This window comes from Cervus canadensis, chromosome 21, assembly GCF_019320065.1.
Source record: "Cervus canadensis isolate Bull #8, Minnesota chromosome 21, ASM1932006v1, whole genome shotgun sequence".
Classification (NCBI taxonomy): domain Eukaryota; kingdom Metazoa; phylum Chordata; class Mammalia; order Artiodactyla; family Cervidae; genus Cervus; species Cervus canadensis.
Window position 1 is genome coordinate 43,578,466 of NC_057406.1, and position 13,182 is coordinate 43,591,647.

Sequence of the window (13,182 nt, forward strand, 5' to 3'; positions counted from 1 at the left end):
AAGAATTTCTAGACATGAGGCAGAATGAGAGGGAAATAAAGTTTATTAGAGTGGGAGATGCTGATAAGAACAAATACTACACTTAATCTTAGCCCAAAGGCTGAGAAGCAATAGACTTACGGACATGGGGAGAGGGGAGGAGAGGGTGAGATCTATGGAAAGAGTAACATGGAAACTTACATTACCATATGTAAAATAGACCATCAACGGGAATTTGCTGGATGGCTCAGGAAACTCAAACAGGGGTTCTGTATCAACAGGGGTGGGGCGGGGAGGGAGATGGGAGGGAGGTTCAAAAGGGAGGAGATATATGCATACCTATGGCTGATTCATGTTTGACAGAAAACAGCAAAATTCTGTAAAGCAATTACCCTTCAATAAAAGAATAAATAAATAAATTTAAAAAGACTTGTGGGTCATTCATTGATTGGATGAGGCAGGTATACTGGGTAGGGAAGAGTAAGGCAAATACCTTCCCTGTGTGGGGTTGGAGGACAAACAGGTTATACCTCTCAGGAGGACCTGAAATCCATTAATAGTTACAACATGGGGGAGGAAAGGACCATATGTGTCTGGTTTTTCCATTCCTGCATTCCAAGACCCTCTTTGGTTTTATCTGTTTTATCTGTTTTTTAGTCCTTGGGTCACCACATTCCTCCCTTCCTTTAACACTAATATGATAACTAGAATTTTAATTGACCACATTTTTATCAGGACATATCAGATCTATGTGAATTCCACATAATTTTAGGATATCTATATTAGTAAATCAACCATATAGTATGACCTGAGAAAATTTATCATCCCTTCAACAATACTTTCCATGTAACTTAACATTTCTAATGAACCCAGGTAGTTTAATAGCTCTTTGGGATGTCTCAGAGGCCCTCTGAAGCATCCCAAAATCATCCTCATAAAATATGCGAGATGCCCCCAAATCTCTTGGTGGACTTGATGATGATGAAGTCCTGAACAAATCCAACTCCAAAATACTGGACCGCCACTTGGTGTAGGTAAAAACACCAAGTTACAAGTGACAAGAAGAAACAGAAAATAACCCAATCAAATAAAATAAACCTCAAAAATTCTACCCTAAACAAATGGAGGTTTTTGAACACTTGACAAAGACATCAAAATAACTGTCATAAATATGATCACTAAATTCAGGAAAGTGGCAGTGTTTTAGTTTTATTGAATTTATTCTGAATTATTTGATTTTTTTCCCCAAAATAATAGAGAATATTTGAATTATATACAAAATGCATGATATCATGATCAACATTTGCCTTCAAAATGTGTATTGAATTTCACAAAATAAATATCTTGACATTAAAAGTCTGATGCAAGCAAACTAGTACAGCCACTATGGAGAACAGTGTGGAGATTTCTTATAAAACTGGAACTAGAACTGCCGTATGACCCAGCAATCCCACTTCTGGGCATACACACTGAGGAAACCAGATCTGAAAGAGACACGTGCACCCCAATGTTCATCGCAGCACTGTTTATAATAGCCAGGACATGGAAGCAACCTAGATGCCCATCAGCAGATGAATGGATAGGAAGCTGTGGTACATATACACCATGGATATTATCAGGCGTTGAAAAAGAATTCCATTTGAATGTAGGTCCTATGGAGATGATGAAGACTGGGATGCCCCTATGACAGAGGTGAAGTAGAGCAGAAGATAAAGAACATCTACAGGGCATCTAACACTATATCTGGAATTTAGAAGATGTACACAACCCTATAGGTGCAAAACGGAAAAGAGACCAGCAGAAATGACGAACAGACTTTGAACTCTGTGGAGAATCTGAGGGTGGGGATATTTTCAAAGAAGCAGCATGTATACTACTCTATGGTGAAACCAGATCACGAGCCTAGGTGGGATGCTGAGACAATGCTCGGCCGCTGGTGGCAGCTGGGAAGACCACGAGGGGAATCGGGTGGAGAGGGAGGTGGGAGGGGGGATCGGGATGGGGAATACGTGTAAATCTATGGCTGGTTCATATCAATGTATGACAAAACCCACTGAAATGTTGTGAAGTAATTAGCCTCCAACTAATAAAAAAAATAAAAAATTAAAAAAAGAAAAAAAAAAAAGTCTGATGCAAGAGTGCATATCTCTTTGGACTGAGTTTAGTGTACGTTGACTAAAAAATACAGTCACAACCTGAAAGAAGAGAGCTATTTTATTTGATGGGAATGTTTAGGACTCTGAGCCCAGGAAACAGCATCTCAGTAGCTTTGAGAAAACTGCTTCAAGAAGACAGGAGAGGGAGTCAGACTATATACAAGTTTGCAACAAAGAGAGCAGGCAACCTGAACGCCAAAGATCAGGTATCAAATTAAGGAATTTAACATTCTACATATGGGAAGATGCAAGCCTCTAGGTTCACTGAATTAATTCATTTCATAGACACCTCAGCTATCTGGGGCCAAATCCTGTTCCCTTGTTCACCTTAAAGAGTTGCAAGTGGCTACTTCTTGCATCACCCCCAGAGACTCAGCAATCACCACGAGGGAATGAGACTCCGCTGGATCTCAGTTTGGGGAGCCCTCATTCACGTCTGGAGACCAGAAATTGCTGACGGCTGTGACGTTTCTTGTTTGTTTATATGGCAGGAGATATTTTCATTTCACACGTAATATCACACAGAATATATAGACTCTTTAAACCATAGGAAATATCAATGTTCATCTTGAAAATACACAGGAAATTATACACTCATTTTGAAACTCTATATTTGAATACAAGGTGGTATCATAGGATCTTTTCAGGGACTGATTAAGAAAATTAAAACTATCTTTCACATTGTGCTATGTCTTAAAGAAATACATTTCATTTTTACAAAAGGCCTTTTTTCTCTGACTGGCAGAAGGGATTCTCAGAATAGTCCTGATAATGTACATATAAGACAAAATCACTAGGGCCAAAGTGAACAGCAAACTAACCAAAGCAAAGTATAAACCAATTATTTCTAGGAACCATGTATCTGAAAAAGACAATTGTAAAAGGGGGGAAATAGTCACATGCAAAGTGATCAATGACATTGGGAGCACAGTAATCCTGCTGGAGGAGAAGCATAAGGGGCGGGAAAACGGTCAGAAACCCACCCAGCCAAGCACAGAGCACAAGCAGGCTGCAGAGTCTCCTGCTCATGATGGTTGTGTAATGCAGGGGCCTGCAGATGGCAACATAGCGGTCATAGGACATGGCGGTTAGAATATAAAATTCAGTCACCCCTAAAAATAAAGAAAAATAGTTGGGTTGCGCAATTGTTGTAAGAATTAGTCTTGTCTTTGGTAATAATTGCACCCAGAAATCTAGGGATGCACACAGCAGTAAAGGAGATTTCTAAGAAAGAGAAGTTTCGGAGGAAGAAATACATGGGCGCCTGGAGTTGGGAGTCCACCCAGGTTAAAGTGATGATGGTCAGGTTTCCAGCGACACTTAATACATATGTGATAAATAAAAAGAGGAAAAGCACAATCTAAAGCTCAGGATCATCAGAAAGGCCTAGAAGGACAAACTCTGTGATCACAGCATGGTTCATTTCTTTCTTTTTTTTTTCCTCCTTTTTTCTTCTTTTAAATATATTTAGGTAGAATGTGTATTAAAAGGAAGAGATGAAAAATATAATTCATTATGATTAATATCATCACCAACTCTAAAGCAGTCTCTCTAATTCATGCCTATATTATTTTCTTTTAATTACCTTATTTACAATTTTTCTTAAAATGTATTTGTGGGTCATGTTTTATATAATAGTTCTCTTATTCTAAATCTGACAAGAGAAGTTAGGAAATCTTTATGCGGGTCATATTATTCAGAGATGATGAATGAATTCAATACTTTTTGCTTTGTCTGATTTATGCAAGTCATTGCAGTTTTGTTGGGATGATCCTATAAAACACACATCATTTTTTGTCATATAGGTATCAGAAGACACTGCCATCTAGAAGAGAAATGGAGGATCTTACTTCCATCATAAGATACAAATGAAACTTAGAAGAATAAAGTAACAACACCTTTTATGAAATAAGAAAATAAAATAAACTTTTTCTTTTCTTAGCAAATAAAATAAACTTTAAAATGTTTAATAATTAGATAATTTAATTACCAGCTTTATTTTTATATTGGTATTTATGAATGTAATTATCAATATGAAAATATACTATAGGTATTAGATAGTATTTACAAGAAAGTAGAATAAATAGCCTAATTATTTTATATATTAAATAACATTTGCTTAATGGTTTGTCTGATAATTCCTTTGAAATCATTAATGTTTGACATTCTGTAAGATTTTCTATGAATATATGTATAGAAACTCTATATGTGGAAAACTGTGTATATTTTCGAGTTTAAAAGGATATGCAGTATTAATCAACTTTTTATTTTGCACTGAAGCACAAACTGAAAAGTAACTACTTGCTTCAGATAGTAGCAACTCTGTCACGCAGACTTTAACCCAGTACATTTTCCATTTGAACATCCTTGCTTCTCAGCTATTAAACTTTATGAAAAACTACTTTATTCCCTTGGAGTTCTACCCCCCATTTATCTCTTGCATGAGGTGACGATCCAAAAGGATATTCCAGAAATGTAAAGGAATACCTATCCTAATAATCCAAAGCCATTCAGCTGATGCCCAGCTCCACTGGATGTATCTATCATTCTGTGTATCTGGTTTGCTAAAATCATGATAGCTCCCTTATCTTATTTTAGATATTCACATTTCTGCTGTGAATAACAGAAGATAAATCATAGCTACTCTGCCAGACACTAGTAAACATCACATGAATCAAATTTGATTATTTTTCTCTATTTTATGATGATTCATGGAAATAAAAATGGAATATCAGAAACCTTAAGAAAATGTGTAAGTATACTATCATCCCTTCAATAACGTTGGTCTAGAAGTTTAAGGGAGCAATATTTAAAGCGATAACTCCAAGTGACATGGCAACTTGGGGGTATTATGAGTGTAGATTCTTAAACTAGGATCTGGCATTTAGTTGCACTAAACGCTCAAATGTTCAAGTTTAGCTGTTGTGACCTATGAAGAGAGATATGTGTTGATCTCTTGGGAACAAAGTCTAGGCGACAGCTTTGCTATGACGTGGAACATCGGGGATTTCTGGAAGCTTCCATCGGTGTTCTCAGAGCCTCCTGACTCTCTTCTATAGTGAATCTCTCTGGGGAATGTTTATGTTCATCCCACAGAAGAGTTCAATGAGGACTTCTACAAAATAATCCCTTTCATTAATCACAATTATTTAATATTTTTGAGTGATAAAATAGATGTGAAATCTTACAAAAATGGCACTCAATCTACTTTAGTTTTAGTCATATTTTTGATGTATAAAAGTTCTCTACGTATACACTTCATTGCTTATCCTTAGACTTCATTATTGTTGGAGTTTCAAGGTTCTTTCATAATTCTAAGTTATATAAGAACTTTATTAAATATTAAAAGTAACAAGGGAAAAATAACGTACAAGGGAACTTCCATCAGGTTATCCGCTGACTTTTTAACAGAAACACTACAAGCCAGAAGGGAATGGCATGATATATTTAAAGTGATGAAAGGGAAGAACCTACAACCAAGAATACTCTACCCAGCAAGCCTCTCATTCAGATTTGATGGAGAAATCAAAAGCTTTCCAGATAAGCAAAAACTGAGAGAATTCAGCACCACCAAACCAGTTTTACAACAAATGCTAAAGGAACTTCTCTAGGCAGGAAACAAGGAAGAGACCTACAAAAAATAAACCCAAAACAATTAAGAAAATGATAATAGGATGATACATATTGATAATTACCTTAAATGTAAGTGAGTCAAATGCACCAACCAAAAGACATAAACTGACTGGGTGGATGAAAACATGTGCATGTATGTACTTCCAATTACTCTATCACTCTGCTTAACCTCCCAAATTGTATGTAATTATTTTATATTATTAGATTAATCACATTCCCATCATAGCTTGCAATTGCAGTGATCTTTAATTTTTTTGTCTGTCTAGTGATTGTGAAAACTGATAAACATCATTTACTATTGTGATTATGTAACTATTACTCACTTAATATCATTATATCATTATTGGCCAACAATAGAATTCTTTATCATCAAAACTAACATTTAATAGGAAAACCTATAATCACATTTTAAAATTAAGATGCATATCTGAATTATCTTGGAATTTTTTGAAAAATACAAATGCCCAGGTATTGCTTATTTCCTCCAAAGCTCCAGATATGTTTCTAAGGAGCAGCCATGTTTAAAAAAAACTGGACCATAGCATGACCTTTTACTTTTATCTAGTAGGTTTCACTTTTTCTATTTCATATTCAGTGCTCCCATATCATTTAGCTTTTGTTTTCAGATTTCTCCATCTTTTCTACTTTTTTTATGTCCTTTCTCAAGCCTTTATCAAGCATAGTAAAACAGTTTTCATATACATATATATATAAATAGTATTTGTAGAATATATATATATATATATCTATCTTAGACAATTTATGAATTTTTTCCTAAGTGAAAAATTTGACATTTTGACTCAGCTTGTTTGACTTAGTATTAATAGAATGCTATATTTCTAATTATAAAAATAGATATACAACAAGCAACAAAGTTTTATTGTATCACAAAGGGATCTATAAACAATATCATGTAATAACCTATAATGGAAAATAATTTGAAAAATAATATATGTGTATATGTGTAACTGAATTACCTGGATATGTACCTGAAACACTCTAAGTCAAGTATGCTTCAATAAAGTATATATGCTATGAAATTTTAAGAAAGAAATGTAGCTTTATGGTACTCAAGGATGAGATTCTGCGAAGTATTTTAAGATCACTATAGAAAATTATTCTACACTATAAAGCCTTTTAAGCATGTAAAAGACTATGTAAACAATCAATAAAATGTCACAGAACACTACAGTGTTTACTGAGCTTAAAAAAAGATTAGAAACTTATATATATATATATATATATATATATATATATATATACATTCTTTATATCATTAATAGTATTTCTGCTAATAATGAGGAGGAGGAAAAGAAAGAGGAGGATAGAAATAATTTTTTTCAACAATTACTATAGTCCAGATCTATTCTAATTGTTTCTTCATATTGCCTCTTTGAATCCTGCCAACAACTTTATGAGGTACCTGTAATTGTTATTCTCTTGCAGAAATATTTATTTTATCTTTTTATCTGGAAATATGTTATAAGATTGTTGCCCAATTGGTCAAACTTTATGGGAAATTTTAAGACAGCAAGTGGACTATCTATAGCCTATTGGGCAAATTTGGCCCATGAACTATTTTTATTAAAAACTTTATTAGACATGACTTAGCCCTTTCATTTACATGTTGTTCATAGCTGCATCCACACTACAGAGGGGGAGAGTTAGTTACTCAAGGACTTATGGTCTACAAATTCTAAATTGTTCATATATGACCTTTTTATAGAAAAAATATATCTTGACTTGTGATATTGATAATCAAAATGCTCATACAGATTGCAAACATTTATAATAATCACTAAGGAATTTGCATAGTGTTATGTAGAGAGCTGTATTATCTGATAATATCAACATAAACTCTCTCATATCTTTTGCAATAATCTTACAGTTCTTTTAATTACCAGAACTACACCTATCTACAGTCTATGGTATATTTTTTTGAGTCATTAAGAAGTTACAGTTATCAATCAAGTCTAACTTCAGAATTTTCACATGTTTCCAATTAAGCTTAGAAATTATAAATGTCCAGCATGAGGGGAGGAAAAAGTAACTGCATGATTTCCCTACAGTGTGGAATCTCCTCAGTATGGTTTATAAGTTATTTTCTTTGTGTTTCAGCAAATGATGTATCTAAGACTCTCAACTGAGTATAGTACATAAATATCAGAACTTAATTCAATGAATTATGATTACAGTCTTTCTATAATAATGGTTTAAAAATTTAGGAGGAGTTTGAGCACTCTCCATTATTATTTCAGTTTTTGACTCCATGGAAGACAGAAAAAAATTTTTTCAGGGCCAGAATTGCATGATCTTGAACAATTGTTCATATAAATTCTAATCAGTACATTTTCCATATGATGTCATACTCTAATGCTTAAAACAAGCATTTTTAACAAGAAAATCTCAATTTTGTATATAGTAAAACTTTGCTACTGCTAGTGTCTCTACTACTGATTAGGCATATCACTTAAAGAGGCAATTAAAAGAATTGTATGAAAAAAAAAAAAAAGAATTGTATGTATAAGGTATTATCTCAAAATAGCCACATATAGGAGAAAGTTATTTAAAAAAAAAAAAAAAAACCTTAGTTATTGATTATCAAAAGACCAGCTCAACATCAAGCATTTATTTAAATATACAACTGACCATAGCAACTGTAGTCATATTTGGTATCCAGCAACTACAAATTGGCAATTGGCTTGGGTACTTGCCATATAACTGCTACAAGGATTAAATAATGTGCTGCTGCAACTGCTGACCTTCAACACCCCCTGAAGGAGTGAGGGTTGAGAGAAGAAATGAGGCACTCCCTGCTCCAGGAAAACTGCCAGGACAGGTATTCAGATAGTTAGATACACTCAGCAGCTGATTTTATGAGCCAAATTATTGTATCTCCCCATATCTAGAAAAGTACTAAAATTCTTCATGGTGCAAATTATTTCTCACAACTGGCAGAAGCTTCACAAGACCAGCAGAAATTCTAAAATAAAGATGTGTTTTGGGGAGGGAGGAGCCAAGATGGCGGAGGAGTAGGACGGGGAGACCACTTTCTCTCCTACAAATTCATCAAAAGAATAACTGAATGCAGAGCAAACCTCATAAAACAACTTCTGATCGCTAGCTGAGGTCATCAGGCGCCCAGAAAAGCAGACCATTGTCTTCGAAAGGAGGTAGGACAAAATATAAAAGATAAAAAGTGAGACAAAAGAGCTAAGGACGGAGACCCGTCCCGGGAAGGGAGTCTTAGGCGGCCTTGCTTGGGCTAGGGTCCGGGCCTGAGGGCCCTGAGGACAATCGGAGGGAGCTTCTGTGAGGTGCCAACTTGAACTGTGGGAGACCAAAAGAGAGAAAATTAACCGGCCGGAACACACTGCCGGCCATTCGCAGAACAAAGGGACGGAGAAAGTCCCAAGAAGAGGTCGCAGGCTGCGGACCCGCCCAGCCCCGCCGGAGGCAGGAGGCAGGGGGGAGGGGAAGGTCGCGGTGAGACACAGGGCGCAGGCACCCGACCGGCGCGGGCGGGGACTGGGGCTGGGGACGCAGAGGGCGGAAGGCGCGCGCACCCGACTGGCGCCAGCGGAAACTGAGACTGGGTCCGCGGAAGGGAGTGGGCGCGCCACACCTGGGGATAGTGCGCCCATCAAGCCCCTCGCTGCCTGGACCGCTCTGATGGGGAAGGCACAGAGAGCAGGCGCAGCTTTTCCTTCCGCGCTTTTGTGTAACACCCGAGGGCTGGAACCTAGCGCAGCACGGGGCGCGCTCCATATAGAACAGCCGGGAGCCTGAGCAGCGCAGACGGAGAAAGCAGCGTCAGCCCCTCCCGGCAGCGCCAGCCCGCCCCCGCAGGGCCAGCCCCTCCCGCAGCGCCAGCCCATCCCCGCAGCGTCAGCCCCTCCCCGCAGCGTCAGCCCCTCCCAGCAGCGCAACGGAACTAGCTACCTGAATAAGAGTCCACCTCCGCCCGCCTGTGTCAGGGCGGAAATGAGGCTCTGAAGAGACCGGCAAACAGAAGCCAAATAAACAAAGGGAACCGCTTCAGAAGGGACTGGTGCAACAGATTAAAATCCCTGTAGAAAACACCGACTTCACCGGAAGGGCCCTGTAGATATCGAGAAGTGTAAGCTGGAACGAGGAGCTATCTGAAACTGAGCCGAACCCACACTGGCCGCAACAGCTCCAGAGAAACTCCTAGATATATTTTTACTTTTTTTTTTCTAAGTAAGGAAAAAAAAAATTTTTTTTTTCTTTTTATATTTTCTTTTTTATTTTTTCTCTTTTATTTTCCTTTAAAATTCCCTATTACTCCCCCATTACTCCTTAACTTTCATTTACATAGATTTTTACGATTTTTTTTAATTAGGGGAAAAAAAAAAATTTTTTTTTCTTTCTTTTTTTTTGTTTTTTTTCTTTTTCCTTTTTTTTCTTTTTTCTTCTTTTTTTTTCCTTTCCGTTTTCTCTTTTATTTTCTATTTTTCTTTTTCTCTTATTTCTTTTAAAGTCCTCTAGTACTCCTCTACTACTCTTCATTTTCATTTTCACTACACTATAACCTTACCAAAAAAAAAAGAAGCCCTATCTTTAAACCGAAGATTATTCTCTCCCAATCTTGACTCTCTGTTTTCTACCTCAGAACACCTCTATTTCCTCCTTTCCCCTTCTCTTCCCAATCCAATTCTGTGAATCCTTGTAGGTGTCTGAGATACGGAGAACACTCTGGGAACAGACAGCTGCGTAGATCTGTCTCTCTCCTCTTGAGTCCCCCTTTTTCTCCTCCTGCTCATCTCTATCTCCCTCCTCCCTTTTCTCCCTCCTCCCTTTTCTCCTGTTCATGTAACTCTGTGAACCTCTCTGGGTGTCCCTAACAGGGGAGAATCTTTTCGCCATTAACCTAGAAGTTTTATTATCAGTGCTGTAGAGTTGGAGAAGTCCTGAGACTACAGGAAGAATAAAACTGAAATCCAGAGGCAGGAAACTTAAGCCCAAAACCTGAGAACACCAGAAAACTCCTGACTACATGGAACTTTAAGCAATAAGTGACCGTCCAAAAGCCTCCATACCTACACTGAAACCAACCACCACCCAAGAGCCAGTAAGTCTTAGAGCAAGATATACCACGCAAATTCTCCAGCAACACAGGAACATAGCCCCGAAGGTCAACATACAGGCTGCCCAAGGTGACACCTAACACATAGACCCATCTCAAAACTCATTACTGGGCACTCCATTGCTCTCCATAAAGAAGAAATCAAGTTCCACGCACCAGTACACTGACGCAAGCTTCCCTAACCGGGAAACCTTGACAAGCCAATCATCTAACCCCACCCACTGGGTAAATCCTCCACAATAAAAAGGAACCACAGACCTCCAGAATACAGAAAGTCCACTCCAGACACAGCAATCTAAACAAGATGAAAAGGCAAAGAAATACCCAACAGGTAAAGGAACATGAAAAATGCCCACCAAGTCAAACAAAAGAGGAGGAGATAGGGAATCTACCTGAAAAAGAATTTAGAATAATGATAATAAAAATGATCCAAAATCTTGAAAACAAAATGGAGTTACAGATAAATAGCCTGGAGACAAAGATTGAGAAGATGCAAGAAATGTTTAATAAGGACCTAGAAGAAATAAAAAGAGTCAATTAAAAATGAACAATGCAATGAATGAGATCAAAAACACTCTGGAGGGAACCAAGAGTAGAATAACGGAGACAGAAGATAGGATAAGTGAGGTAGAAGATAAAATGGTGGAAATAAATGAAGCAGAGAAGAAAAAAGAAAAAAGGATCAAAAGAAATGAGGACAACCTCAGGGACCTCTGGGACACTGTGAAACGCCCCAACATTCGAATCATAGGAGTCCCAGAAGAAGAAGACAAAAAGAAAGGCCATGAGAAAATACTCGAGGAGATAATAGCTGAAAGCTTCCCTAAAATGGGGAAGGAAATAGCCACTCAAGTCCAAGAAACCCAGAGAGTCCCAAACAGGATAAACCCAAGGCGAAACACCCCAAGACACATATTAATCAAACTGACAAAGATCAAACACAAAGAACAAATATTAAAAGCAGCAAGGGAAAAACAACAAATAACACACAAAGGGATTCCCATAAGGATAACAGCTGACCTATCAATAGAAACCCTCCAGGCCAGAAGGGAATGGCAGGACATCCTGAAAGTAATGAAAGAGAATAACCTACAACCTAGATTACTGTATCCAGCAAGGATCTCATTCAGATATGAAGGAGAACTCAAAAGCTTTACAGATAAGCAAAAGCTGAGAGAATTCAGCACCACCAAACCAGCTCTTCAACAAATGCTAAAGGATCTTCTCTAGACAGGAAATGCAGAAAGGTTGTATAAACGTGAACCCAAAACAACAAAGTAAATGGCAACGGGACCACACCTATCAATAATTACCTTAAATGTAAATGGGTTGAATGCCCCAACCAAAAGACAAAGATTGGCTGAAATGGATACAAAAACAAGACCCCCATATATGCTGTCTACAAGAGACCCACCTCAAAACAAGAGACACATACAGACTAAAAGTGAAGGGCTGGAAAAAATTATTTCATGCAAATGGAGACCAAAGAAAGCAGGAGTCGCAATACTCATATCAGATAAAATAGACTTTCAAATAAAATTGAAAAGAGACAAAGAAGGACACTACATAATGATCAAAGGATCAATCAAAGAAGAAGATATAACAATTATAAATATATATGCACCCAACATAGGAGCACCCAATATGTACGGCAAACACTAACGAGTATGAAAGAGGAAATTAATAGTAACACAATAATAGTGGGAGACTTTAATACCCCACTCACAACTATGGATAGATCAACTAAACAGAAAATTAACAAGGAAACACAAACTTTAAATGACACAATGGACCAGCCTGACCTAATTGATATCTATAGGACATTTCACCCCAAAACAAACAACTCACCTTTCTCAAGTGCACCATGGAAAACCTTCTCCATAATAGATCACCATCCTGGGCATAATCTAGTCTTGAAAAATTCAAAAAAATTGAAATCATTTCCAGCATCTTTTCATGACCACCAGTGCAGTAGTTAAGATTAGATCTCAATTACAGGAAAAAAAATTATTAAAAATTCAAACATATGGAGGCTAAATAACACACTTCTGAATAACCAACAAATCATAGAAGAAATCAAAAAAGAAATCAAAATATGCATAGAAATGAATGAAAATGAAACACAACAACCCAAAACCTATGGGACACTGTAAAAGCAGTGCTAAGGGGAAGGTTCATAGCATTACAGGCTTACATCAAGAAACAAGAAAAAAGCCAAATAAATAACCAAACTCTACACCTAAAGCAATTAGAGAAGGAAGAAATGAAGAACCCCAGGGTTAGCAGAAGGAAAGAAATCTTAAAAAT

The 13,182-nt window shown here is 37.2% G+C and overlaps 2 pseudogenes; both read right to left on the reverse strand.

Moving 5' to 3' along the window:
* Nucleotides 1-112, reverse strand: LOC122424142 (annotated as a pseudogene).
* Nucleotides 113-2,821: 2,709 nt separating this feature from the next.
* The window catches only part of LOC122423187, a 12,837-nt pseudogene continuing 2,476 nt past the window's right edge, over nt 2,822-13,182 (reverse strand).